The sequence below is a fragment of the Arvicanthis niloticus genome, chromosome 21 (genome assembly GCF_011762505.2).
Source record: "Arvicanthis niloticus isolate mArvNil1 chromosome 21, mArvNil1.pat.X, whole genome shotgun sequence".
In the NCBI taxonomy this organism is placed as follows: Eukaryota; Metazoa; Chordata; class Mammalia; order Rodentia; family Muridae; genus Arvicanthis; species Arvicanthis niloticus.
Genome location: NC_047678.1, coordinates 30146875 through 30152874, shown reverse-complemented (window position 1 = coordinate 30152874; position 6000 = coordinate 30146875).

Below are 6000 nucleotides of genomic sequence, written 5' to 3'. Positions count from 1 at the left end.
TACTCTGTATTTTCTAGAAAGTTCTGACAAGTACATCATCAATGGGAGCTACTGCAGCTCATGTACTTTTTTGGTCTCCACAGTGCCAGGCAGGGGTTGTTGAGCTCATCTATGAGATGAATAACACTGTGGAGTGAATTTAGGTGTGAACACTCTTAGCTGAGTGTATCTGGCTCCGGTGAGTGTGTGTGTGCATTGATGTGAGGCTGAGAGTCTACACACCTGCAGCTTGCTACAATCAAAGCCTGAGGAGTTGCAGGTGGCAGCCCTGTTAAATCTTTGGCCAAGCCTTTAAAATTGGAGCAAGCTGGGGAGGAGAAAGAAGAGTCAATGTGGACTTAGGCCCAGTAAGATGGAGTTTGATTTTCCTTATGTGGAGCTGCTAAGAATCCTCTCCTATCTGGTTGGCATCAGTTTGCTACAGGCTGCCCAAGTGAACAAGGTAAAAAAAGCTCCTAAGCTGAACTCTCCATCTGGTGCATCATAAGGCCCCTTTGACCTTGTCTCAGATATCCCAGCATTGTACTCACACAACCTTCCTTCCCTTCCTTTCCTTCCTTCCCTTCCTTCCCTTCCTTCCCTTCCTTCCCTTCCTTCCCTTCCTTCCCTTCCTTCCCTTCCTTCCCTTCCTTCCCTTCCTTCCCTTCCTTCCCTTCCTTCTTGTGCTTCTCTTCCCTCCTTAAACTTACCTCATTCTGACCTGTCTACTCAGCTCTGGCACATTAATGTCTCTGGAACTCAGCTGCTTCTCTTGACCAACAGGAGAGCCAACCTACAGAATAGCAAACAGATATATATTCTCATGGGTTAGCATTATCCACTCTGAAGACCTCAACTACAATTCAATGAGGCAGGAGTGGTGGCACATGCCTGTAATTGAAGCACTTGGGAGGTGGAAGCAAGATGGCAGGAGTTTGGGTCATACTCAATTACATGAATTTAGAACCAGCCCAGGCTACTTAGACACCCTATCTCAGAGCAGCAACAGTGACAACAACATTCTGCTAAATGAAAAGAACAAGCTGCCTTCAGGGGAAGTGCTGCTGATATGTGGCATCCTTGAGACTCCCTGTCAGACCTGTGGAGACTGGCCCTCCTTCCTCTGAGCCCTCCCAAGGTGATTTGTGTTTGCTGGGGTAGGTCTCTCCAGGCTGGCTGGGCCTGGGGAGCTAGGACTGTGCTTGATTAACCTGTGTAGGCCCAGCACAGACAAAATTGAGAGCAAGGGGAAGGGGGCTGTTGTTGATTTAAGGATTCTTTTCTCTCCCATAGGACTGGAATGCAATTGCAAGCAGTGACATCCTGTGGAAGTAAGGAGGGGGGGGGTGAGAGGGGAAGAAGGGATGAGATGGGGCAGGTAGGGAAGAGGAGGCCTCCTCAGTCTGGACCAGGACCTCTGCTGTGTGAGGATGGTTAGTGAATAAAAGTTGTATGCACTGTAACTGTGGCTCTAAGGTGAGGTGACTGGGGTCAGCCTGATGGGGTTGCAACTGTGCATTGCAGGAAGCTGTGTGTGAAGAGATGGCACTTCTGTGAGGACGTCACCCCGCAGCTCCTGGGCACAAAGACATGGAAGCAGTTCTCTCATTATAAAATATGGCAAGAACACACTAAGCGCTGGGCAAAGCCAGAAGATTTCACTTACAAGGAAATTTATACGGAGATAACAGGTTTGCTAGAAGAGACACCCACTTGGTTTTTCCCATTCTCTGCAGTCCTACATTCTCACTCATTAAGAGGAAGGTACTTGTAATTTAATGGGATGGAGCTGCCGTGCTAGGCTAGCCATAGAACCAATCTGTGATCTGCTGAGTGGTTGCTCAAAATCTTAAAACCAGCTCTATATATCGCTCCCTTGCCCTGAAGGCTTCATACCTTCCCTAGAGTACAGAGAGAATTTAGTGGGGAAATCATTAGATAGGCTTTAGTAGTTATCTTTTTCTTTAAAAACTTCCTTAGAACAGCTTTCTGATGGAGAGATACTTTTAAATTTCTTTCACTTATTTTTAGTGTGTATATGTGATGTGTGTACATGGCACTGTGTGTGTGTGTGTGTGTGTGTGTGTGTGTGTGTGTGTGTGTAGAGAACTTTGTGGAATCAGTTCTCCTCATGGGAAAAATCTTACCTTTTCTGTTTGTTTTGAAACTAAATCTCTGTGGCTAGCCTGGAACTTGATCTGTAGACTACACTAGCCTCAAACTCAAGATCTGCAGTTTGCCTTCACTGGGACTGGGACATCTTTATATCTGGCTGTTTTATTTCTTTTGTTTCTTTGTTTCTTTTTTCCTTCTCTCTCTCTCTCTCTCTCTCTCTCTCTCTCTCTCTCTCTCTCTCTCTCTTTCTCTCTCTCTCTCTCTATCTGTCTTTCTCCCAAGACAGGATCTCATGTATTACAGGCTGACCTCAAATTCTTCATGTAGAAAACACCAATCATCTTGATCCTTCTGCCTCCAAATGAGAACTGGGTTAAGGTTTATAGGCCTCTTTAGGAACAGAACTGAGCACTCTGCCCACTGAGTTCCAGCCCCAGCCCCCAATACCCATTTTGTATCTATAGAAGCACATTAAAGAATAACTGTATCTGAACAAATGACCAACCTGCAGTGTGCTTGACTGCCTCTGCTTCATCCTTCCCACAACTTTTATACAAGCCTTCTACAAGGTAGAGGAAAAAGAAAGATACCTTCTTTGGTTTGAGTTGCCCCTCAACTGTCTGGTGTCCAAATATTGTTGGGGTTTTCTTGCAGGATTTTGGGAATATGTATGTTATCTCTCCGAGCTTGGCTTAATAAGAAACCGACAAGACAGATCAGTTGTCTGTATCGTAAATTCTGAGGCCCAGATTTACACCTGGGATATTCACAAGGTGAGTCTGGCCAATGAGTAGCAAAAGTTACCTGGATGTGAATTGTGATTTCATCTTTTTGTTGTTGGTGATGATGAGAGAGGATCTCCCTGTATAGACCTGACTGTCCTAGAAGTCCCCATGTAGATCCACCTACCTTGGCCCCCCATGTGTCAAAGGTTTACACGACACACCTGCTTTGTCCTCCCTTTTTTAGATTTAATTATTTTATGAGTGTTTTCTGTGCATATATGTGTGATGCAAGTGTGTCTGCTGCCTGTGGAGGTCACAAGAGAGTGTCAAGTCCCTTAAAACTGTAGTTGTAGATGGCTGTAAGCTGTGGGCACTGGAGCTGTGGGCTGGACTCGGGTCCTCGGCTAAGCTATCTCTCAGTGCCTGTCAGTGTTTCAATTTTTTTTCTGTTTGTTTTTTTTGCGACAGGGTTTCTCTGTGTATTTCTGGCTGTCATGGAACTCACTCTGTAGACCAGGCTGGCCTCGAACTCAAAATCCACCTGCCTCTGCCTCCCAAGTGCTGGAATTAAAGGCATGCGACACCACCAACAGGCCTGTTTCAAAGTTTTTATCATAGAGATTGTTCACATACTAGGTTGTGTTTCCCCAGGCATTCCTTTTTAAGATATGTTTTTTTTTTTTTTTATATGTATGTGCCTTGTTAGTTTATGGTTGGTGCCAGATATATTTTTTATTTTATATGTGTGTGTGCCTGTGTTAGTTTGTGGTTGGTGCCTACTGGCCGAGGCCAGAGACTGAGATGTTGTGTAGGCTTTGGGAACCCACCTAGGGTCCTCTGCAAGAGCATTACTTGCTCTGAGCTGCTGACCCATCACTCTGGCCTCTTACTCCAGGGTTTGTTTGTTGTTGTATTTTTGGTTTGGAACAGGGTTTCACTGTGTGAGAGCCTTGGGGGACACTTGCTCTGTAGAGTAGGCTGGCCTCGAACTCTGAGATCTTCCAACCTCTGCCTGCTGGGATCAAAAGCGTGTACCACATCCACCAGGCTGTTTCAGAGTAGAGTTTCAAGGCTGTTGTGGATGGGATGGCTTCCCTGATCCTCTCTCACTGTCTATTGCTGTATAGGAAGGGCACTAATTTTTTTCCATGTTAAGTTCATAGCCTATCAATCTGCTGGAAGTTTATCAGTTCTAAGAGTGTTCCGGTGGAGTCTCGGGGTCTCTAAGTACAGGCTCATAGTGTCTGCCAATGAGGAAACTCTGGCTTCTCTTTCCTATTGACATCCCTTTTCTTTGTTTCCCTTGTTTGATTATTCTAGCTAAAACAATACCATTTTGAGGGAGAGTAGAGAGTGTGGATATACTTGTCTTGTTCCTGATTTTGCTGGAAATGCTTTGAGGGTTTTTTTTTTTTTTTTTTTTTTCTATTTGAGGGGATTCAGTAAAGAAACTGCTGACATGACTCTCCATGATAATGATTAAGGTTGTTTACTGTAGATATAAGAGAGCTGCCAGAGGCATCTAGAAGAGTCCAGAGCAGACAGAGGAAAAAGTAGACTGTGTTGTGTTTTTTAAAAAAGATCAGGATATGTTTTGTAGAGCAAAGTCAGGTGAGGTGGGAGGGTGCCTTGGTGGGCCGACCTTGAGGCATCCCTTCCCCCTGAGGTAGCAAACATATGATGAGTATAGTATAGAATAGAGGTTATTTAAGGGATTGAGTAGGGAGGAGAGAAAAAGAGGGGAGGGGAGAATGAAAAGGGAAAAGGGGGTTAAGGAGAGAAAAGAGCCAGACAGAAGGGGCAGAGAGAGCAAGGAGGGGACAAACAGCCTTTTTTATGGCAAGCCAGGCCTACCTGGCTGTTGCCTAGGCTGGAGCCTAGAAGGCATGCTGACATTCCTCCATTTTGGTTTAATTATTAAAAGGAGAAACTAGAAAGAGGTGGTGGTGAACCAGGGATAGGGTCATCGTGATCTTTAGCTATTTTCTGCTGACTTTGAGGTGTTGTGTCCCTGGGAAACCTAAGAGTTGGTGCCCGCTCTGTTCCGCAGGTCGGGGTCTAGAGAGAGAAAGAGAGAGAGAGAGAGAGAGAGAGAGAGAGAGAGAGAGAGAGAGAGAGAGGAGGTAAAGGGGAAGAGACGAGAAGAATGGAGACAAGACAGGGGTTCTGACCAAGTCTCCAGTCTCGTTTATTGAAGGGAAATCTGGGGTATTTATACACTTTTGCCAAGTGCCTTGTAGGTGAGTGGATACCACCTGCCTTGCAGGTGTTGATACGATGTAAGTCTTACAGGCATGGATAGCACGTGCACCTTACAGGCATGTATGGCATGGATAGCACGTGGACAGCACGTGAACTGCATGCCTTGCAGGCGTGGCTACCACGTGCTCCTTACAGCTGGGGGCACTAAACAGCAAAACAAAATATGTGGGATATCAGAGTATGCTTCAGCTATTGTAGCCTGTTGAAAAACAAGCCTCACGTCAGGGTATATGGCTCAAGATGGCTGCAAAGCTGATAGCCGCTTTCTGCTAAAAGTCGACTCCCAACACTTAAGAAAATGGAGGTGGGGATGTTGGTCCAGTCTTAGGAGAATTGGCTGTTTCCTTGCTATCCAGGATCTGTGGGACCATCTGTGGATAGGAAGAAGCAGGTCCAGTAGAAGCATCTGTGTCTGTGAGAGCAGGTGTTGGCGCATCTGTGGGTTGCTTCTCTGGAGCTGTCCTGGATGCAGATTTTGAGTAGATGCCTGGACATAGCAAGATGCTGAAATATGTATATATATTAGAGGTAGAGAATAAAGTTTAGTACTTTGGGGAGAATAATCTTCTTAGGTGTACATTTGAAACCCTTAGGTCTTGGTGGTTGGGGTGAGAGAAGTCCCAATCCCAGGGAACAGGAGAGGAATCCCATCCTCTGGAATAGGTAACAGGTAGAAACTCAGGCTATTGATTGGCAGGTGTACTTATCTAGATGGAGTCTGTTTGGTCTATGATACATGGATCTGAGTGGGTTTCCTGGAGCTTATAAGTTTACAAAAGAGATAAATCTGTTAACCACATGAACACTATTTGAGATGCATTTAGGGAAGACAAAAACCTTTTGTGGAGCAGAAAAAGCAAGAAGGGCTTTCTCCTTCCATCTGGGAGATTGAATCTATATAAATTTAGCATGATGATAA